The sequence below is a fragment of the Vulpes lagopus genome, chromosome 6 (assembly GCF_018345385.1).
Source record: "Vulpes lagopus strain Blue_001 chromosome 6, ASM1834538v1, whole genome shotgun sequence".
Taxonomy (NCBI): Eukaryota; Metazoa; Chordata; class Mammalia; order Carnivora; family Canidae; genus Vulpes; species Vulpes lagopus.
In genome coordinates, this window is record NC_054829.1 from 23521240 (window position 1) to 23544652 (window position 23413).

Genomic DNA, 23413 nt, shown 5'->3' on the forward strand with positions numbered 1-23413 from the left:
GAACGCCACCTGGCCACCAGATCCAGTGAGCAGATCCAGTGAGCAGATCCAGTGAGCAGAAGGGGGCGGGTACTGTGACCCAATGGTCACCTAGGTCCACCCTCCAGGGGAGCAGGGGCCCCTCCGGCCTGGGCCCTTCCCACACAGTTGCTAATTAGGAGCAGCTTCTCCAAGGGCAGAGGGCTGTGCTCCCAGCAGTTGGACTGGTGGTAGATGATCAAGAATGAGAGTGTGTCTGCCTGTGTTCTTTTAACTTCTCCAGAAAGGTCATCATGGGGTCTCCATTACAAGCGGTCTTGAGCCCAGTATGATTTTCTCCTACAATTGAATCTACTCCCTGGATGGCTTCCAGTGTTCAAGCCGATGACAATCGCCTGTCTTTGCAATTGATTTCCTGGAAGCTGCTGGCCGGCCAGCAGCCACATGATGGATGTGTGCTAGGGGGACCGGTGCGGCCGGCGGGGCACAGGAGGCTGTGAGCCACCCTCCCACATCATGGCAGGGTCTGTCAAATGTAGGACGCACGCGCTCCTGCCCACCCGCTCCACCTTGAGGTGGCAACGCCTAGAGGACAATTCACACATGTGTACCAAGAGGCATGGGCAGGGATACTGGCTGCAGAATCGTCTGTGTGGAAAAAAAAACTGGAGACACCTTATCTGTTTATGGGGGATGGGAGGGACTGCTGCATTCTGAATGTGCAGGGCATCCTCTGGAATCATCCAGAGGCACCATGTACCATGGAAGCCTTTTGGTTCATGTTCCCCAGAGTTGAGGGAACAACGGGGACCAGGAGTGAGGGTGTGAGTGCAAAGGGACTGATTGAGTCCACTCTGTTATATCCATGTGCTATATTATGCAGAAGTTTAAACAAACAAACAAACAAGGATGCTCCATATATGTTGACATGAGAAAGTGTCCAAGACATACTGTTAATAGGGAGAAAATTGCAGAGCAATAAAGTCAACAAGATAGTATTTGTGTAACAGCAAAGAAAAACAAAGACCCTGGCACCATATACCCATACACATGAACGTACATGTGCGTGTGTGTGTGTGTGTGTGTGTGTAAATGTTTGGCAAAAGTCTCTGATGATACACTGCAAACTGCTAGTGCAGGTTACTGCTGCGGAAAGTGGTGATAATTGATGAGAGATGGAAATAAAAGGAACTCTTCTTTTCTTTTTTTTTTTTTTTTTAAGATTTTATTTGACAGAGAAAGTGAGAGAGCACAAACAGGGAGAGCTGCAGAGGAAGAGGGAGAAGCAGGCTCCTCACTGAGCAGGGAGCCCTATGCAGGGCTCTATCCCAGGACCCCAGGACCATGACCTGAGCTGAAGGCAAACACTTTTTTTTTTTTTAAGATTTTATCTAATTATTCATGACAGACACAGAGAGAGAGAGAGAGAGAGAGGCAGAGACACAGGCAGAAGGAGAAGCAGGCTCCATGCAGGGAGCCCGATGTAGGACTCGATCCCAGAGCCCCAGGATCACGCCCTGGGCTAAAGGCAGTGCCAAACCACTGGGCCACTGGGGCTGCCCTCCATCCCGGACTTCTGACCCGAGTCCTGCACGTGGGGGTCATGTCCCCCAGCACACACTGCAGAGACAGCCCGTGGGGGGGCGAAGCCCTTCCTCTGCGGGCTTGCAGCAGGGGAGATGCGTGGGAAGGAGCCCACCAAGGCTGAGGCATACAAAGGGTGGAGCCATGTCAAAGAAAACTCCTTTTTCTAGGGGGGACGTGCCAGCCCAGGCCCGTGTGTCTGCCAGACCTGCCGCAGGCCCAGCCCCAATTGCCAGGGGGCCTCTGCTTCCTCCTTCCTGTTCTTGAAGGAAGAACAGGGAATGAGGGCAGGACACATGGATCCCACACCTCTTCTGCGCCAGGAGCCTACCTAGGTTCTTGACACTTAGCTCATTCACACCTCTTCGCCACGCCACCCTGTAGGTGAGGCTCAGGGGCATGGGGGTGGGCGTCACTTGGCCACGCAGCCAAAGAGCAAACACGGAGCTGAGATCCTTGCACAGATCCCTGTGCTCCCACCACACCCCAGCACAGCCTCGCAGCTCAGCAGGCTTCAGGGAGGGTGCCATTGTCCCTGTCTCCTGGAGAGCAGAGAAAGAGGTGATGGAGGGAGCCAGTGGTATGGACCCCAGCAAGGAGCCCAAAGGGGAAACCAGTCTCCAGGGGCTCCCTGCAGCTTCCTGCAGCAACCTCGCCAGCTCTTCAAGGGGGGGTGCTTGCAGGGATCCTCCTGGCTTTCCCTGGCTTGTGCTGACTTCCCTTATTGAGCTCAGACTCTGCTCTGCTGGAGGTGGGGTCAATCAGGCTTTGTCCGGCCCCATGGATTTATCCGCCTTCCCTCTGGCAACCCTTCTCCTGGCCACATGGGCAGGGCCCCTACTTCCAAACTCTGCCTCCTTCCTACCAACACCGTGTAGCTAAGATTGGGTTTTCCGTGATAGCAAATCAGCAAAATCTGATGGTTAGTACAGCTCAGATCCCAGCTCTGCCATCACTAGCCATGTGACCTAGAGGATGTCTCTGAACACATCCACATGTCCGCGTCTTCACCTGTGAAAGAGAAATGATGATAGCATCACCACACGTGAGTAACGAGAACAACTCCTGGCCGGTGGTTCGAGCTCTGTATGTCTTCATTGGTACTGTCTCTTCCTACACAGGCCTCATGAAGGGTGGGTCATTCTGCAGACCCAAGCCTGGGAGGAAATCAGAGTGGGCTGGATGGAAACCAGCCCGTGGGCCTGATGAACTGCCATATGGTGCTTTTCTCAGAACCATATAAGGGAAGAACAAGTTCATGTGCCAGGTGGGGAGCTGATGGAGGCCAAGGAGGGAAATAACAGAGACATGTTTTAAAATGTTCTTTTGGGGGGCACCTGGGTGGCTCACTTGGTTAAGTGTCTGCCTGCAGCTCAGGTCATGATCTCGGGGTCCTGGGATCGAGGGCCGCATTGAGCCTGAACTCCCTGTTCAGCGGGGAGTCTGCTTCTCCCTCTGTGCCTCTTTCTGCTCGTGCTCCCTTTCTCTCAAATAAAGACATAAAATCTTAAAAAAAAAACCTCTCTTTTTGCTTGCTTGCTCCAAAGCCTGTGGCCTCCCATAGCTCATTGTCAGGTTTGCAGGACTCCACACCAGGAGGGAAGGCAGGGGTTGTCTTTTCTATAGGCAGATGCAGCAATTCCAGGTCATCTTGTGGAAGAGCCCTCAAGGAAAGGTGGGGCAGCTGGGGGAGGAGGAGGAAGTGGACCAGCCCATCCTCAGAGAGATGTGAAGGGCCTGGCACACTGACAAGCTCAACCACTGGCAGGTCCTGCTTGGTAGCGGCTGTGCGCAAAGCCAACGTGAACATCTTTAGCAGACTGCGTTTTCTCCTTGTTTCTTTTTCCCTGCAAGAGATTCCTTAAAGAAATGAAAGAAATGAAGTGTCCTTAAAAAAAAAAAAATAAAAAGGTAATAACACTCAGAACCCTCATAGCCAGCCCTAATTCCTTTTCTGGAACATTTGTATTTATCTATCTTCCCCACCAGGCTGCCTCTGAGGATGAGACTATCTGTCCTGCGCACCACCGTGTCCTGATGCACTGTGCCCGAACAAACGATTGATATGTATTTGTGGACAGAATGATGGAAAGAGGGATCTGAAAACCTGGGAGACCTGATGAGGCCTCTCATGTGTGAAAGGGCCTTGCATTATACACTTCCATGGAACCTGGTACTTCTCATGACTCTTATCACATTTTGCAATTACTATGAATTTGTGGAAGTATTACATTGATGCCTCTGAAGGCTGTGACTGATTTGTTTCTCATTGTCTCCCCTGTGCCTGGTACAATGCCTTGTACCTGCTAGGTGCTCTGCAAACAGGAACTGTATGAGTGAACGAATGAATATGTGCAAAAGGCATTATGGGCTCAGGTGACTCTGAGCTCCAGCAGCGCAGTGAGGGGCGGTGGTGGGGAGGGGTTTGTGTCATAGCTGCAGGAGTTCAAACCCAGTCAGTTGCTGCTAGCTGTGTGGCCTTGGGTTGGTTACTTACCTCTCTGTGCGTCACCTTGCTTATCTGCATGGTGGGAATAATAACAATACTCATTTTGTAGGACTGCATGAGGATTAAATGAATCATATATGGAGCATGCTTACAGGTGTGTCTGCCCCACGTTAAGCACCACCAGAAGTCATGTCTTGTTGTTATCAAAGTGCCTAGCAGTGAGCTCCCTCTTGCTTTAACCCTGGAGAATTCTCAGGGTCTCAGGCTCAGCTTCTGGAAAATTCTCTCTAGTAGACACAGCTAAGAATGAGACCCAAGGAAGGAGCGCAGGGTTTACATTTGGATAGACCCTCCCAGGATTTGCTATCCCCACCTGCCCGGGGCCTCAACGATGGTCCTAGGCAGTATGTTTGGGGTGCGGCCTGGCTCCCACCCCTCTGGCTGCTCCCCACCGCATGGAGCTGGCGTCCCTGGCCTTCCCTCACCACCCGCCTGGCACGGAGCTGACTCACCGCCAGGAGGGGTGGTGATTAGCATGCAGGGCAGGTACCCGGAGGAAAGCTGTCTCCATGCAACAGCTCTTGATGTGTTTCTCTGATTAATGTGGCAGAGAGAACATTGCAGCTTTTTCCTGAATGGTCGCCACGTGGAGCTGGAGTCATTAGCATCACGTCTCCCGCTTGCCATGACCTGCTGACCACCCTAAGTAGATAAAAATGAAAATGGCCAAGACAGCTGCAAGGCTCTGAAACAAACTGCCTGGTGGCTCTGCAGAGTCTTTTATGTGCAAGGTTTCCCGAACAGCCCCGCCTTCCCCATCCTCTCAAACCCCTGTAAAGCGGTCCTTAAAGTTTCTGCTTCTCTAACTGCCAGTCCCTGGGGAGGGCAGAGCCCCTTTCTCAGGAATGGAGCCCAAATGTGAGCCATGTCACTGCCACCCCGCAGGTGTGTGCCCAGGTGGAAGATGAGAGGAAGATGGAGAGAGGGCCCGGGGAGAGGGGCCAGGCTGGGCAAAGGGCAGGCAATGGGAGGGAGCTGAGGGGTCTGCACTGGGGCAGAAGGGGCAGGTGGGGTGAAGACTGGGGACTTGGACTTTATCCTGAGGAACTGGAGAGTTTCCTGGGGTGGAGGAAGGGGGTCTTGAGAGTATGCAACAGGACATTAGAAAGGTCCCATAATCCAGGCAGGTGGTGCTGCTGCCTTGAATTAACACCACACATTTCCTCAGCACCCTTCCTCCCACCCAGGAGCTGGAGCATCTATTTGCAATTTCTGCAGGATAAAAACTGAGACACCCGAGGGCCACCTTATAGCCTCCCAAAGAATGGGAGTGATGATAGGAGGTATGTCTTTGATCTTGCCTTGGCTCTGTGTGGTTGGAGTCAAGTTGCCATTACGATTCTGAGTTATTGGGTTTGGATTTTTTTTTTAAGATTTTATATACTTAGGGAAGTGGGTGGGGAGATGGGGTAACTTGGTGGTGGCCACTGAGGAGGGGCACTTGATGGGATGAGCACTGGGTGTTATACTGTATGTTGGCAAATTGAATTTAAATTTTTTAAAATGTAAAAAAAGAGCTTAAAAAAATAAAAATACCCTTTGTTTTTAAAAATAAATATCACAGGGACGCCTGGGTGGCCCAGCGGGTTAGCGCCTCCCTTCAGCCCAGGGCATGATCCTGGAGACCCAGGATCGAGTCCCACATCAGGCTCTCTGCATGGAGCCTGCTTCTCCCTCTGCCTGCGTCTCTGCCTCTCTCTCTGTGTGTCTCTTATGAATAAATGAATAAAATTTATTTTTAAAAATAAATAAATATCACAATAAAAAAGATTTTAGGGATGCCTGGGTGGCTCAGTGGTTGAGTGCCTGCCTTTGGTTTAGGACATGATCCCAGAGTCCCAGGATGGAGTTCCACATCAGGCTGCCTGCGTGGAGTCTGCTTCTCCTCCCTCTGCCTATGTCTCTGCCTTTCTGTCTCTCATGAATAAATAAATAAAATCCTTAAAAAAATAAAATAAACATTTAAAAAAGATTTTATATATTTATTTGACAGAGAGGGTGAGCAGCAGAGAGAGAGGGCAAGAAAATCTCAAGCAGACTCCCCGCTGAGCACAGAGCATGATGTGGGGCTTGATCTCAGGAACCTGAGGTCCTGACCTGAGCGGAAAGCAAGGATGGATGGATGCTCAACCCACTGAGCTACCCAGGGTTAGTTGGTTGTTTTTTTTCTAAGTTGCCCCTCTCCTTCCCTGAGTCTCAGCTCCCCAGCCAGGCCGTAGGGGTGGGGGCGAGGAGGTAGAGGCCGGCTCCTGGGCTCCCTGGGCAGAATGATGATAAGAGGGGCACAGCAGTTCTCAGCAAGCGAGAGCCCTTGCCAGCTCCACGCCCCCACCACTGCGCCTCCGCCGCCCCCTCCACCAGCAGCAGGCCCGCAGCCGCTTGCCAGAAAGCAGGCCCGTGAACTCAGCCCAGGCTGGAAGGGAATGAGCAATGGTGCTAATTGCGGAGCCGGCAGGAGAGGCTGGGAGGAGGCAGCGGAGAGAGAGAAATCATCTTGCGATGCGCCAATTACTGATCAGCTGGGACATAATTGCGGGGCTGCCATCCCGGCTGCTGGAGGTACCAGGCCTCCCTCTCGTTAATCAACGATAATCCAGAATTACGACCCTTAATGACTTGCAAAGACACTTATGCACACACGCACACATGCTCTCACACGGACACAAGTAATTGATAATCAACCATGTAATTTGAGGCAATAATTCTGTCCGGGCCAGATGACAGGCTCCACCCTGCCAGCAGAACAGAACCCGAATCACAGCCGACTGTGCGGCCACGGGGGCAGCCTCTCAGGAGGAGTTTGGGGGGGCTCCTTCCTGTCTCCAGAGTGGGTGCCGAGGGGGCCTCCAGTTGTCTGCAGGCAGTAGGAGCGTGGAGAGTTGTTCTTTCCTGCCCTTGCTCGTCTGTAGTTTCCAACTTTTGCACATTGTTATTTGTAGCATTCGCAAACCTCATTGCTGTTGTCTTCCCTTATTCGTGGCCCTAAACCAATGCTCTCAAACCTCAGTGTGCATTCACATCACCTAGAGAGATGGTTAAAAATGAGGATTTCTGAGCTCCACTCCCTGGTGATTTAGACTCCGAGACTTGGTGTGGAACACAGGAATTGCAGATTGGTTAAGTGTACCCAAGTGATTTGGATGCAGATGGTCCATGTACCATACTTCGAGAACTAAGAGTCTAAACCAGTGGCTCTTGACCCTGGAAGTACATTGAAATCACCCAGGGAGCTTTCAGAAAACTCTGATGATGAGTGGGCTCAATTCCAGTGGGCTCAACTGGCATCTGTCTTCCCAATTTGCCCTCTTCTCTCTACCTTGGGAACTACTTGATGCCTGAATCCTACTGATGCCTATTCCTCAACCGGCATAGGAATCACCTGGACATTTGTTAAATTGTAAATTCTGGTGCGGGGAGTAGGGTGTCCCGCCTTCCCAAACACATTCCCAGGTGATGACAGTGCTGGTCCCAAAGTGAGACGCTCTCTTCCTTGGTTCCAGGCCCAACCACATGAACTCAGGTGCCCAAAAAGTCAAGTTTATGAAGCTCTTCTTCTGGGAAAGACCCCGTGGCTGGGTCTGCAAAGGTGAATCTGACCCAGTTTTGTTCAGATGGTTGACTGTGAGTCACATGTTAGGTTCTTATAGGATCCTGAGAATAAGACAATCTTAGGCTGGTCCATAGACCATGAAACTCTTGATCTTGGGGTCAAGAGCTCAAGCCCCATGTTGGGCATACAGCTTTTTTTTTTTTTTTAAACAAATGGTTTATTTATTTATTTATTTATTTAAGATTTATTTATTTATTTATTTATTTATTTATTTATTTATTTATTTATGATAGAGAGAGAGAGAGAGGCAGAGACACAGGAGGAGGGAGAAGCAGGTCCCATGCCGGGAGCCCGACGTGGGACTTGATCCTGGGACTCAAGGATCGCACCCCAGGCCAAAGGCAGGCGCTAAACTGCTGAGCCACCCAGGGATCCCCCATATAGCTTATTTTAAAAAATGGAGCTACTGGGTGGCAGAGTCAGTTAAGTGTCCAACTCTTGGTTTTGGCTCAGGCTGTGATCTCAGGGTGGTGGGATCGAGCCCCACATCAGGTTCCCCTCAGAATCTGCTTGAGACTCTTCCCCTTCCTCTGTCCTCCACTATAATAAATAAATAAATCTTAACAACAACAAAAGACAAGCTTAGGCTTACTCAGGTGCTGAGACCCTACCTAGGAAGTAGAAAAATTTGGTGCCTGCTCTCAAAGAAACAAGATATAATAAATTCAAAAAAAAAAAGATATAATAAATTCTTGTGAATCTAGGTACAGAACATGAAGGTGTCATCGGGCAAGAGGGCCCAGGAAGACAAAACATGGGCATGTGCCTTGTGGCAGGGATCTAGCAGGCTCAGAGCCCCCCAAAATAAGAGTGTCCTGGGTCAGACTCAGGGTCTGGGAGGAGGGCGGTGAGGAGGCTGGGGAGGTTAGTCATTCTCTCACCATGGCCACAAATGTCTCCCATTCTGGTATGTATGTATTGCCATACCCTTCAAGAGGAGAACTCTAGGGCATCCCTGGGTGGCTCAGCGGTTTAGTGCCTGCCTTCGGCCCAGGGCATGGTCCTGGAGTCCCGGGATCAAGTCCCACATTGGGCTCCCTGCATGGAGCCTGCTTCTCCCTCTGCCTGTGTCTCTGCCCCCCTCTCTCTCTCTTTGTGTCTCATGAATAAATAAATAAAATCTTAAAAAAAAAAAAGAAAGAGGAGAACTCTGTTTCCCCTCCTCCTGAATCTGGGCTGACCCTATGACTTGCTTTGACCAGCAGAACATGGTAGAAGCAACACTGTGCTAGCCCCTAGGGAGCCTGACAGCTTCTGCTTTCATTCCTTTGGAAGCCAGCTGCTATGTAAGAAATCCAGCTACCCTGAAGCCACCATGCTGGCCACATGGACAGGCCACATGGAGGAGGGCTGAGGTGCCAGGTGTGTGAAAGAACCCTTCCTGGTCCTTTCCTCCCAGTCCAGCAGCCAGCTGAACGCAGCCAAACAAATGACTCCAGGTAACTCACTAGCCGAGAACCACCCAGCTGAGCCCTGCCCAAATTCCTGACTCACAAAATCATGAGAAAGAATAAATTGTTGTTGTAAGCCACTAACTTTTCCAGTTGATTGTTACACAGCAATAGATTACTGAAACACTTGGGTTCTTGTCTCAGTTCAGACAGTCACAGGTGAGATCAGTAAGCTTGCCGGGCCTGTTTTCTGATCTGAGCAACTGACGGTAAAGTGATGTCATGCATCCAAACTGCTGTGCACGGGGCCTGGGCTCATGCTCACACCAAGAATGTATGACTGTTAGCAAGGTGGTGCCATGGTTTCCCGTTCCTGGCTCCACCCTAAGTGATGGCCACGTGGATCATATCATCCCAGGTCCTTGCATGAATGGCCATAATTCTCCTCTGATGGGAATGGCTTGTCACCAGGGTGGCCCCCTGGCTAAGAGCAGTGGCTTCTGACCCAGACAAGCATGGGCACAAGCCCTTCTCTGCCAGTTTTTTGCTTTGTGACCTCACACAAGTTATTTAAAATCACTAAACCTTGGGATCCCTGGGTGGCGCAGTGGTTTAGCACCTGCCTTTGGCCCAGGGTGTGATCCTGGAGACCCGGGACCGAATCCCATGTCTGGCTCCTGGTGCATGGAGCCTGCTTCTCCCTCTGCCTATGTCTCTGCCTCTCTCTTTCTGTGTGACTATCATAAATAAATAAAAATTTTTAAAAAATCACTAAACCTTGGTTTCTTTCTTTCTTTCTTTCTTTCTTTCTTTCTTTCTTTCTTTTTTTGCATTTATTCTATGCAGAATTTACTCCTGGGCCATACGTTTTTGTTTCTTCAGCTTCTTCTGGGATATCTTTTTCTTCTGTGCAATCTCCTCTTCTGGTTTAGGAATAATCTGCTCTTTTTTGGTAAGAATCATCATGTGGCAGGGAGAGCTCACATATGGGTTAATCCGGCCATGAGCCCTGTAAGTTCTACATCATACCTTGGGGGCTTTGTTCATCTGGATGTGCTCAATGAGCAGAGAATCTACATCTAAACCCTTAAGTTCAGCATTACTCTCTGCATTTTTAAGCATGTGCAGTAAAAATTCAGCACTCTTCTTGGGCCACTGACTCTGTGTCCAGCCCCACTGTTTGGCCTGTGCACACCTACCAACTCCACCATTGTAGCGACGGAATGGCACACACTGCTTCTGCAAAGTGACATCTTTCAGATACTTGGTTGCTTTTCGAATATGCATACCCTTGATGGCCTGGTCAGCTTCATGTGTGTTCTTAAAGTGAACACAAAGATTTGAACCTCTCAATTTGCATGATTTTGTAGGGTTTTCTGGGTCCAGCAAGTAGCGAACCATTTTCAAAGGTCACCTCAGGCCACTTGGGATAGGAGCTAAACCTTGGCTTCTTCACTTGAAAAAAAAAAAGCAGGGAGGCCAGCTCCTCTTCCGGGAAGCCTACCCTGATTAACCTCTCCCCACCCCATTTCTCTAAATAGAGCTTTGTCATGTCCTGCCAATTTCTGAACTTTCAGAAGAGGGCTGAAATTAACTATATTGGTTGGAAAGAGGGTGTAGGGGACCCTTGATCATTGTTTTTTAAAGATTTTATTTATTTATTTGAGAGAGAGGGACACCTGGGTGGCTCAGTGGTTGAGCGTCTGCCTTCAGCCCAGGGCGTGATCCCGGAATCCTGGTATCAAGTCCCGCATCGGGCTCCCTGCATGGATCCTGTTTCTCTCTCTGCCTATGTCTCTGCCTCTCTTTCTCTCTCTGTGTCTCTCATGAATAAATAAATAAAATCTAAAAAGAGAGAGAGAGAGGAAGAGAGCAGGAGCAGGGACCAGGGAGAGGGAGAAGCAGGACTCCCACTGAGCAGGGAGCCCAATGAAGGACTCCATCCCAGGACTCTGGGATCATGACCCGACCTGAAGGCAGCCATTTAACGGACTAAGCCACCCAGGCACCCCTGATCATTTATTTTATTAGTGGTTATTTATTATTTATACTAATCAAAATGGATAATTTCTCATCAAACTCACTGCCCTAACTTCAGAGGACCTCCAGAAGCAGATCCCTTCTCACAACTTTGTCACCATCACCCTGGCGTCAGCCACCATTCCCCTTGCCTACATCCCTCTCACAGCCTCGTCCCCCTACTCTTCTCCCACCCTTACCCCCTACAGAATGAGCCTATTCGGGGCACCTGGATGGCTCAGTCAGTTAAGTGTCTGCCATGATCCCAGGACCTCAGCAGCGAGTCTGCTTCTCCCTCTCCCTCTGCCTGCAGCTCCCCCTGGTTGTGCTCTCTCTGTGTGTCAAATAAATAAATAAAATCTTAAAAAAAAAGAATGAGCCTATTCAGGACAGATGATGTCACTCGTCTGCTCAGAACACTACATGGCTCCCAGCTCGCTCAGAATAAACACCGGTGTCCTTCCAATGGCCCTCGAAGCCTAACACCCCCTGCCCATTTCCATTCTCTCTCTGACATATGTCCCATTCCTCCCCCTTGCTGTCTCCAGGACAACCTCTCTGTCAACAGGTGTGCTCCTGCCCTAGTGCCTTTACACTGGCCTTTTCCCTCTGCTGGGGACTCTCTTCTACCAAGTTACTACATGCTTTACTCCTTCACTTTCTTTAGATCTTTACTCACATGCCACCTTCTTTTTTTTTTTTTTTAATTATTTATTTATGATAGTCACAGAGAGAGAGAGAGAGGCAGAGACACAGGCAGAGGGAGAAGCAGGCTCCATGCACCGGGAGCCTGACGTGGGATTCGATCCCGGGTCTCCAGGATCGCGCCCTGGGCCAAAGGCAGGCGCCAAACCGCTGCGCCACCCAGGGATCCCACATGCCACCTTCTTAAGAGCATTCCCCAACCATGCCATTTACAATTGCCCCCCACCCTGGAGCACACAAAATCCCCCATCTATCTGCCTTGGCTTTCTCCCTAGCATACATAACCATCAAATGTGGTTATGCCACTTGTTTATGTTCTATCCCATGCCCCCCACCACACACACACACACACACACACACACACACACACACACACTTCACTGAGGGCAAGAATTTGTGTCTATTTCGTTTACTGCTATTGTCCCAATAGCTTGCAATCAATAGCTCAATAACACGTTGTTATGTGAACAAACGCAAAGGCACGTAAGCACATCCTCAAAAAAGAAACTGAACACAATTTGGATTGTGTTAATACAGAGGTTAAAGCATCTTTCTAGAATGGAGGGTTTCCAGGGTTCACCTTTGCTTTGTGTGTGTGTGCACATGTACATGTGTGAGGTAAAGACCAGTGGGAGTGGAAATTGCTTATTGTGGTAGTGATGGGAGTTGTTAGTAAAAATTCATTGAGAAAACGGGGGCACCTAGATGGCTCAGTTGGCTAAGCAACAGACTCTTGATTTGGGCTCAGGTCATGATCTCAGGGTCATGAGACAAAGCCCCATCCAGCTCTGCACTGGGCATGGGGCCTGCTTAAGAGTCTCTCTCTCCCTCTCCTCTGCTCCTACCCCTGACCCTGGTCTCTCTCTCTCTAAAAAAGAAAAAAAAAATCCTTAAGAATATGTTTTCCTCTCCTTCTCAAACCCTGGCAGCCATACCAAGTGACAGAAGTTGCCTGATAGTCTAGGAGAGAACAGGCAGACAGGAGGGCAAATAGCCCACACCAGGCAGACGCTGTGAGCTAAGCAGTCCAAGAAATTCAAGGAGGAATGACCAGGTGTGGCCTGGAATGTGCAGTGTGGGGACTTGCGTGGTCAGGTTTGCTGTTTGCACAATCCTGCTACATCCATCCCGATGGCCTCACAGGAGAGGTTAGGGCTCCACCATTAATCTCCAACAGAAGGGCTGGGAGCCCTGGCTGTGCCAGGGTACTTGGTGGATGGGAGAACCTGGGGAGCCTGGCACGACACAGGAGCATGACAGGGTCCCTTCCCGATGAACCAAGTGAGTGACAGCCCAGGTTCAAAGCCATGAGGTTTCCCTAGAGAAGATATGACTGTTTTCAACTCCTCCAAGTAACAGCATCTCCTCGCTCTGGTTTGGAAGGAAGGGTAAAGAAGTCTTCTGTGCAGGGGCAGCTGGGTAACTCAGTGATTGAGTGTCTACCTTGGGCTCAGGGTGTGATCCCAGCGTCCTGGGATCTAGTCTCTCATCAGGCTCCCCACAGGCTCCCCACAGGGATCCTGCTTCTCCCTCTGCCTATATCTCTGCCTTTCTCTCTGTGTCTCTCATGAATAAACAAAATCTTAAAAAAAAAAAAAAAAGGAGAAGGAAAAGACTTCTGTGTTACAGAGGAGGACACTGAGGCTCAGAGGGATTATATGGCTTGTTGAAGGTCACTCCACACACTACCAGTCCAAGATGCCAGGAACTTTGCAACTGCTGTATCCACTACAGATGGTTTCTGGGGGTGGGGGGAGGAAGGGGAGGGCGGGTGGGGTAAGCTTGAACCCATGCCTGGTTGACTCCAAACTTAGTCGGCTCCAAAAACCTAGTTTTTCTGCTATTCATTTTGCATCTCTCTGAAAGCCTGGCTGGTAACACCTGGAGCATGCTCTGTGAATAAGGGTCAATATACCAGGCTACGGCAGGTTGTACTAACAAGGATCCCCCTGCATCCCCCCCACCCCCCCGCCCCAAACTCCGAGCCCAGAGGCCTGCGCCTTTGCTCCCGGCCAGCAGGGGGCGTGCACACATTGTTTCCAGTGGGCATCCCACAACCTCCCCAGGCGCCTAGCACATTCTCCCCTCCTGTGATTGAGAGCAGGGTGTGAGCCTTACTGGGGCCCTAGATGAACCAGCCTGCTCATAGGCAAGAGCCTTCAAACTGTGTGATCTTCCCTAGCAGGCAGCCCTCTGGCAACGTGCAGGACTAACATTTGCTGAGTGGTCCCTCCACCAGGCACCACGCTAGGCACTCAACAAGCATTACCCCAGTTCATCACACAAACTACTCAAATCATCAATTTTTTAAAAGATTTTATTTATTTGTTCATGAGTGTCAGAGAGAGAGAGAGGCAAAGACACAGGCAGAGGGAGAAGCAGGCTCCATGTGGGGAGACTGACGTAGGACTCGATCCCAGGTCTCCAGGATCACGCCCTGAGCCAAAGGCAGACACTTAACCGCTGAGCCACCCAGGGATCCCATGAAATAATTAATTTTATATATGAGAAGACTAAGGTACTCCTTTTTTTAATTTTTTTTTATTTTTTATTTTTTATTTTTATTTATTTATGATAGTCACACAGAGAGAGAGAGAGAGAGAGAGAGAGAGAGGCAGAGACACAGGCAGAGGGAGAAGCAGGCTCCATGCACCGGGAGCCTGACGTGGGATTTGATCCCGGGTCTCCAGGATCGCGCCCTGGGCCAAAGGCAGGCGCCAAACCGCTGCGCCACCCAGGGATCCCTAAGGTACTCCTTTTACCTCATTTTACAAATGATAATACTGGGGAGGTGGGTTGGGGGATGGGGTAACTGGGTGATGGGCACTAAGGAAGGCACTTGATGGGGGGAATCCCTGGGTGGCTCAGCGGTTTAGCACCTGCCTTCAGCCCAGGGCGTGATCCTGGAGTCCCGGGATCAAGTCCCGCATGGGGTTCCCTGCATGGAGCCTGTTTCTCCCTCTGCCTGTGTCTCTGCTGCCTGTGTCTTTGCCTCTCTCTCTCTCTCTCTCTCTCTCTGTCTCTCATGAATAAATAAGTATAATCTTAAAAAAAAAAAAAAAAGGAAGGCACTTGATGGGATGAGCACCAGGTCTTATACTATATGTTGGCAAACTGAATTTAAATTTAAAATTTTTAAATAAATAAATAAATAACTATTAGTAACTTGTTAAAAAAAAAAAAAAAAGATAGTCCTGAAGTTTGGGGCTGGTAAGTAGCTTGTGACTCCTACCCTCATGGTCTCACTTACCTGTCTGCTCCCAGGTGGTGGACATGGGCAGGGAAGACTCTGGCCAAGACCTGGGCTTCCAAAGGGAGCTGGATTGGAAAGAAAACTTCTCAGAAGAGAAATATTTTTTTGCTCCAGTTCTGCCCGGGACTGTTGTCTCCTTGTGGTTTGCTCCCCAAAGTTCTGAGTGGGCCCCCTGAGCAGGCCTGCCAGCCCTAGGCTGCTCTCAAGGGGGATCCAAGAGACATTTCCTCCTGGTGTCATTCCCAGCCCCCTGGCACACATTGAGGCGTGTCCTGGGTGGTGACGCTGGTGTGTGTGGGGGGGAGGGCCAGCCCTAAGGGAGAGGAGAAGGCGTCACAGCACGCATGTCACAGTGGGACCAGCTAGCCTAACCACTCTGCCGACCTATGTGCAAGAAGACCCAGACAGGGGAGGCCAGTGCCCCAAGGTCACCTGGCTGGTAACGAGAGAGCCAGGGCTGGAACCCAGGTCTCTGAGCTGCCAAGCTTTCTTCAGGCTTTAGCTGACGGCGTTCTCCAGGGCCTGGAGATGCCCTCTTCCCACCATCCAGCTTCCCATCACATCCTGGCCATGCTCCATGTCAAATCCTGCCCACCCTGCTTGGGGCCCAGCCTCCTGCCCCACTTCCCCAGAGGCTCTCCTTCCCTGCACTAGAACCAGTTGCTCTCTTCAGCCTGTAGTATGTGCCTTCCAAGCCAGGTTGACTTGCCTCATCCCTGCTGCTGACGTTTGAAACAGGTGCCGATGGGTAGGGCAGGCTATCAGACACGGCACTGGGCCAGGAGCTCAGACACCTGCCCTGGAGCGTGGCTGGACTGCTGACTTGGGGTGCATCTCAGGGAGGTCGCTTTATTTCTCTGGGCCTCAGTTTTCCCCTTTGGTCTAGATCAGTGCTTTTCAGATTCTGTCCATAGGGAGGACCTGCCTCTAGCCACAGAGGACAGGGCCCTGCCCCTGCCCACATTCGGCTACAGCACTCTTTGCTTTGTTCTTTCAGAGGGGAAGAGTCTGAGGCGGTGAATATGGTTTGAAAACCACTTTGAGGGGTGCCTGGGTCGCTCGGTCGGTTAAGCTTCTGCCTTAGGCTAAGGTCATGATCCCAAGGTCCTGGGGTCATGGCTCCCTGCTCAGCGGTGGGCTGGGGCTGTGGGGGGGGCGTATCTGCTTCTCTCTCTGCCCCTCCCCCTGCTTGTGCTTTCTCTTTCTCTCAAATAAATAAAATCTTTAAGAAAAAAAGAAAAAAAAAAAAAAACAGGGGCACCTGGGTGGCTCAGGTGAAGCACCTGCCTTCAGCTCAGGTCATGATCCAGAGGTCATGGGATCCAGTCCCATGTGGGGTTTCTTGCTTAGCAGGGGGTCTGCTTCTCCCCCTCCTCCCCACTAATGCTCTCTCTCTCTCTCTCTATCTCAAATAAATAAATAAAAATCTTAAAAAAAAAAACATTTTGAGGTCCTTTCTACTCGAATCTTGTTAATGTATTTCCTTCACTTCCCCCCACCCCGCTCCACCCCAGTTGTTCACGGGAATATGGCATCTGACACAGAGTATTCTCAACAAACATTTGGGGGATGGAATTGATCGGCAGTGCTGGGAAGCAGAGAAGGGGCAAGCAAGCAGGAAGTAAGTGGCCAGAAGGTGGCGGAAGGAAGGGAGGCCTGGAACAGGCTTGTGGGGTGAAGATGGTCTTTGCAAAGGGGCCAGGGCTGCCTGGGGTCTGTGGTTTCTGCTCCCGGCCTCCTCTGGGTTCCCTCCCAGCTTGCCCTCCCCTGCACCCCTCCACAGTGTCCTTGCACAAACCCTGCCCCATCCCCTGCTGCCAGGGCTGTCCACATAGCCAACAGACTTGGGTCTGGCAGACATCAAGCGGGCTGGGCCCTCCAGGAGCCAGGTTCAAAAGGGCCGTGACCCTGGTCAGCAGCCCCAAAGCCAGGCGGGCCCCTGTCTTCCTGAGGCTGCAGAAGTCTGCAAGGCTTCTCTGGGCACGCTGACAGGGGAGGGGGGGCAGAGACGGTCGATGGACTCTGTGTGCCTTTGTCAGACGCAGTCTGTGCTTTCCGTTGTGTGGGTACGTTAGTTCTGCTTCCAGATCTTGGCTCCTCCCGGAGCTACAAATTACACTCTAGCCTTCATCCTGTAGCAGGGCTTCCATGCCCCAGGGTAACAGGGACCACCCCGGATCGTGCAAGTGTGGCCGCCCACAATTGGAAAAGCCTGTGTGGGGTTGGTTTAACTCCGACCGGGGTAAGAAAGGGCCTGAGCAGTACAAAGGGAAACCACTGTTACAGCCCCAAGAAGTTCCATCAGGACACTTACTAACATAATGTTTGAATTTCCTCGTCATCCCCATCTTCGCTGTCATGCCAGCACCCGCCCACCTCTGAACTGCTCTCAATTTTATCACCATCTGCCAAGTTCCTGGGGCCGCTCCTCATAGTCATTCATGCTTTCACCTCAGAAGGTCTCAGCAGGAAAGTCTTTAATCTTTTTTTAAGAGCCTACTATGTGCTGGGCACTTTATAAACGTTAGGTGCCTTACAAACTTTATTTTATTTAGTCATCATGACAACCCTGTGGAGCTGACGCTCTTGGCTTCAAGTAACAGTGACCTCAACAATATTGGATGGGGCCAGGGGTATCTCACTGAGCAATGAAGAAACTGATGATCGCAGGGACGAGTCCAGAGGTAGATGGCTCCAGCTGCTGAACTGTGCTGCCACGACCCAGGTTCTTGCCATGTTTCCATTAGTGTGTTGGCTTTAGCATATTGGCTTGGCTACTTATCTTCATCACAAGATGGCTGCTATTGCTCCAGCCATCATTCCAGACATAACATCCGGCTACAAAAGGACAATTAGTGGGGCGCCTGGGTGGCTCAGTCGATTGAGCATCTGACTCTTGGTTTTGGCCCGGGTCGTGATCTGGGGGTCATGGGATTGAGCCCACATTGGGCTTCATACTTGGTGCAGAGCCTGCTTGAGATGCTCTCTCCCTTTCCCTCTGCCCCTCTTGCTCATGGTCTCTCTAAGATAAATAAATCTCCTTTTTTTAAAGATTTTATTTATTATTTATTCATGAGAGACAGAGAGAGAGAGAGGCAGAGACACAGGCAGAGGGAGAAGCAGGCTCCATGCAGGGAGCCCGATGTGGGACTCGATCCCGGGTCTCCAGGACCACATCCTGGACTGAAGGCAGTGCTAAACCGCTGAGCCACTGGGGCTGCCCTAAGATAAATAAATCTTAAAAAAAATAAAGAGAGAGAAAGAGAGTCTCAAAAGTACAATTACTTCCTCTCATGTTTTAAGAATATCCTAGAGGGATGCCTGGGTGGCTCAGCAGATGAGCATCTGCCTTTGGCTCAGGGCATGATCCTGGATTCCTGGGATTGAGTCCCGCATCCAGCTCCTTGCATGGAGCCTGCTTCTCCTCCCTCCACCTATGTCTCCGCCTCTCTTTCTGTGTTTCTCATGAATAAATAAAAAAAAATTTTTAATTAAAAAAAAAGAAGGTCCTAGAACAACTCTGCATTCCCCACCCCCTACCAAAAGATCCCTCCTCACATCTCATTGACCAGAATTGAATCTCATTGACAGATCCATCAGACCATTAATCACTGGCAAGGGGAATGGCATACCAAGATTAGTTTACACTAATTAGGATTTCCCCCTTCCACCGCAGGCACCTTCAGGAGTGGGTGGACTCCTGAGAGAAAAATTCAGAGCCCTAAGGAAAAAAGCAGGAGTGACCATTAATCAGATGTCTGCCATATGGGCAATTATCACACACCCCATTTTACAGATGGAAAAACTGAGGCTAAGAAAGATGAGGCATTAACTTAGTACGAAGTTAGGACTTAAATCCAGGATTGTTTGACTCCAAAGCCCTGGCTCTTTCTACTATAGAATGTACAAAGCACTCTTCTATATGTGCTTATGAGTTAGAAAGATCGGTATACCCGCATCTACCTCAAATTCTTGATGGAACAAAGAGGGGTGTGTGTAAATAATATCCACATACACCCACATACCATTTTATTGTCAATAAAATTATGTCGTAAGAAGTGACAGGTATATTCATTTGACCTGCATTTATCTAAGGCCTTCTAGAGACTTTGACTTTGGGGACAGACTGGTAAGCCCTAGCCTCGAACTTTAGAGACTCTCTGGTTGAGGGAGTATATGGAAAAGTATAACTCTCTGCCACATAAGCAGATTGCCATGGGTGTTAAGAGCCTGGGAATTGTTGGAGACCAATGTCACAGGAAAGGGGAAAACTGAGCGGGGTTTTGAGAGATGTATAGAAGTTTGCTCACACACACAAAAAAAAGAAGTTTGCTCACAGAAGAAGAGGAGGCAAACATTTCTACTAGGCAGAGAAAAGAGCCCTGCAGAGGTGTGGGCTTGAAAGTTCTTGTTGGGTTTAAGGAACAAAGGGGGACTTAATGAGGAGGAGGAAGAGGCTAAAAAGGTTGTAGGCAGTTTCTCAGGAGTCTTGCCTTCCACGCCAAGGAGTTTGCCTGGGTTCTGTTAGGCGCCTGAAAGATTTTGAAGCAGGAAAGTATAAAGGGATCAAATTTGAATGATTTTGAAGATTTGGAACCCCCTGCTGAGTCCAGGTGACTGTGAGTGGACAATGTAGAGGCTGAGACACAGATTCCAGATATGTGGATTCCAGAATAAGTTAAGTCACTGACAAGGAGTGATGCCTCCCCGGTATCAGCACTGTATCCAACTGTAATTGGGGCCAATGTGCCTGGATAGGGCTGTGCAGATCCTGCAAGGGTTTGAGAAGACCCAAAGACCATGAGTAGCTGACTAATGTATCCATACTGAACAAACACACCGACTCTGAGATTATTATTAAAAGCTAGTGTCTATCAAGTGCTTGCTACGTGTTAGGTGCTCTGCTGAGTCCTCCATATGCGTTGTCTTATTTTATGCTTTTTTTTTTAAGGTTTTATTTACTTATTCATAAGAGACACAGAGAGAGAGGGGGAGAGACATAGGCAGAGGGAGAAGCAGGCTCTACGCCTGGAGCCCGATGCGGGACTCAATCCTGAAACCCCAGGATCACACCCTAAGCCAAAGGCAGACACTCAACCGCTGAGCCTCCCAGGCATCTCTGTCTTATTTAATTCTTCTTTAAGCCTTGTAAGGAAGGTTTAAACTAAATTATGTAAAATTGCCAATATTTGATGTGTTTAATTTATGAAAACTGATGAGGAAGCCTGGAGGTTGGCTCAGGTCACACAATCACACACAGTAGATCAGGGTTTGAACCTAGGTCTGGGGCAGCCCAGGTGGCTCAGCGGTTTAATGCTGCCTTCAGCCCAGTGTGATTCTGGAGACCTGGAAATCGAGTCCCACATCGGGCTCCCTGCATGGAGCCTGCTTCTCCCTCTGCCTGTGTCTCTGCCCCCCTCCTCCCGTATGTCTCTCATGAATAAATAAATAAAATCTTAAAAAAAAAAAAAAAGAAGAAGAAGAACCCAGGTCTGATAAGGACTCTGGAGTAAGGCAATCCTAAATTCCCACTGTGGCCACTACTTATTAGCTGTGTGTCCTGGGACATATTGCTTAACCTCTCTGAACTTCTGTTTCTTCACTTATACAATGAGGATAATAACTGAACGCACTTCATGAGGTGTGGGTTAGAAGAGAGAATGCATTAAAACACTTAGCACAACGCCAGACACGGAAGAGGTGTCTGATGAACGTTAGTCGTGCCTATCATCACTGCTATTAATATTCCAAAGCCTGGACTGTGAAGCACCTCTCCCAACCTGCTGTGAAGGAGATGCCTTCTGGAATCAGTGTTTCCCATGGATGGAAAGGAAAGAAATTTTACTGCAAGAACCAGACCAGCATTACTGGTAAATGGTCCTTAGACTCACAGGGCAAAGGGAGCGCCAGGAACTATGTCCTCTTGTCTCCAGTACTGCCAGCCTCTGCTTATTCTTTCCTCTCCTGAGGTCTTTGGGTCCTCATGGCCACAGGGGACTGACCCAGGGGAAAAGGAACCTTCCCACTGGAAGAGTAGCTGGGGCAGCTCTGCTCAGACTCAGGACAACCTTCCTATGAAGCTACTTTTGCCTCGTTTTCCCCATGAACCAGCCTGAGTGGGGTGTATTTCCAGGATACTCCAGCAGCTTTTGCTTTCGAGAACCACATCCATCAGCAAGGAGTCCTGCGAGTCCCCATTGCACTTGGGCCTCATGTATGTGCTTTCTGGCTTTATGTACGGATGTGTCTGACTCATGCCTGCATGAGGCCGTGTGTGTGTGTGTGTGTGTGTGTGTGTGTGTGTGTGTGTGTGTGTGTCTGGGCCTGAGTGGAACTGCACTGGCATGGGTTAGGGGTTGGCACCACCTTGGCAGCCTCAGTAAGCCCCAGGACACCTTTTGCTTATTACATTCCACGCTTGGGTGGGGCTCCTGCCTGCAGGGTGGGTATCGACTCCCACTCTTCTCCATCTAAATCTCTGAGTGTTCGTTCTTTAGACAGAAATTACAAGTGCTGCTAGCTTGAGAAGGAAGTTCAAAGCCTGGCTCCCAGCAGTTCTCAGCATATCTCCTGGAGCCGGGCTGCTTCCGAGCACAGACCGACACAGAGGCAACTGTGATAATGAGAGGCTCGAAGAAGTCGAGAACAGGCAGGCCAACCAAACCACACCTTTGCGGCAGCACTTTTGGATGCTGGCAGATGTTTCCCCATGGTCTGCTCCTTTGCTTGCCGGGACTCTTGTACAGACCTGGCTGCCCCCTGTTCAGTCTCTCTAAAAAAAAAACATGTTCAGTCCCCTCCAGAGAAACTCAAAACACAGACACTCCTTATGTGTTTTCCTGGAAACATTCTATAGCTCCAGCCTGGGAAAGCTTCCCAAAGTTTTCCAAACCAAAATAATAGTAATAATAATAATAATAAAGAGGTAGGAGGAGGAGAGAAGCTTGGGCAAATGCCTGTTGATTAATGTTCAAGGGAACAGACTTGGATTGTAGGGAAAGGAAAAAGGAAGGGTTTTCCAGGTCAATTTAAACATTTGTGCTGTTTGCTTTAAAGGCAATTTCAAAATAGTTGGCCTCCCGAAAGCAATTTTTTGGAATCTACTCAGAGGGCAAAAACTTACCCTTCCTTCCCCCATCTGGAAAGTTTTCACACCAGAGGCCCCACTCATTCCTGAGCGCTGGCTTCAGAAAGAAGGACTTTCCCAATCTTCCAAGATTCCCTACCCTCCCTCACCCTGCTGACCCAGAAGGAGTTGCGTTTGCTCCACCCAGCAGCAGCTGCATTCCAGCTGTGGAGCGATTATGAAACATTTAGGAAGCCTCTGGCTGGAAAGGTAAATGAGGAATGTGTCCTAATGACACCTGAATACCGGCTCACCCTGCCAACAGAGAAGCAGCAGGAACACTTTTTTTTTTTGGACTTAGGGTCCCCTTCCCAAGTCTACCGGGCAGGGGAGCCCGCTGTCAGCTCACAGAAAGACTTTTTAGTGGTGTCACAGATAAAAGTGCTGACCAGCCTGACCCCCCTCACTGTGAAACACAAGAAACTGAATTCAGACATTTCTGTGAAGATTCAAAAATATTTTCACTTACTCATGAGCTCTCCTCTTTTTAATTAAAGCACAACATCTTGCTCAAAACAAGCCTTTGGAACAGCAGAGTAAACAGAACCTTAATTTAGGAATTTGCCAACCGATCTCGACTACTGCAGGCAGGTTACAGCAGCAGCTCAGAGGCAGATGATGGACTGGAGGTCTCCCAGGAGGCTCCCTGCCCTCCCAGAGGTGGTGTCAGCACCTGACCATTCAGGAGGAGGTGTTGGGCGGAGGGGGAGGGGGCGCTTCAGAGACCAAGGAGGATCCTTTAAATACATAGAAGTTGGCCAGACAGGGCAGGCCTGAGCAAATGGCTTTTTAGGCAGCTGAAGCCCTCAGCAGCTGTCAGGACAACTGCCACCAAGTGCTCCTGGTGGCCTGGAGCGCTGCGGCACTCACTGGGGCCTTTCCCCTCGCTCGGTCTCCTCGCCATCGTGTTATCTTCTGGTTCTGCTCGCTAGACACTCGGGTTAATGACACCATCACACTACCTGGCTTCAGAACGGCTGGCAGCAGCTGCCTAGCGACACGCTGTCTTGTCCAAACCGCTTCATTTCCCGGCTCCTGAGATTCCATACCACCCCGGCCGGCCGCCCCGACAGCAACAATTAGCCACCCTGGGAATGCTTTGAGAATCCAGGATCCAGGGTGAGGAACCCCATGAAGTCCTCCATTAATTCCTGGTGCTAAAAGCGGATATGGAAATTTAGCTGGAGAGCTGGTGGCCTGTGTCCCAGGGGGCCACCCAGCTATTGTGAAAGTGCCC

At 50.0% G+C, this 23413-nt stretch overlaps 1 long non-coding RNA gene and 1 pseudogene across 1 annotated transcript; both read right to left on the minus strand.

The window, feature by feature from the left end:
• Positions 1-1421: 1421 nt before the first annotated feature.
• On the minus strand, positions 1422-22707 carry LOC121493307. Its single transcript, XR_005988443.1, has 5 exons — positions 22174-22707; positions 15048-15115; positions 4525-4714; positions 3084-3423; positions 1422-2574 (listed from the first exon to the last, which is right to left on the minus strand). It is a non-coding gene; the product is annotated as an uncharacterized LOC121493307 (long non-coding RNA).
• On the minus strand, positions 9923-10474 carry LOC121493306 (annotated as a pseudogene).
• Positions 22708-23413: the final 706 nt, after the last annotated feature.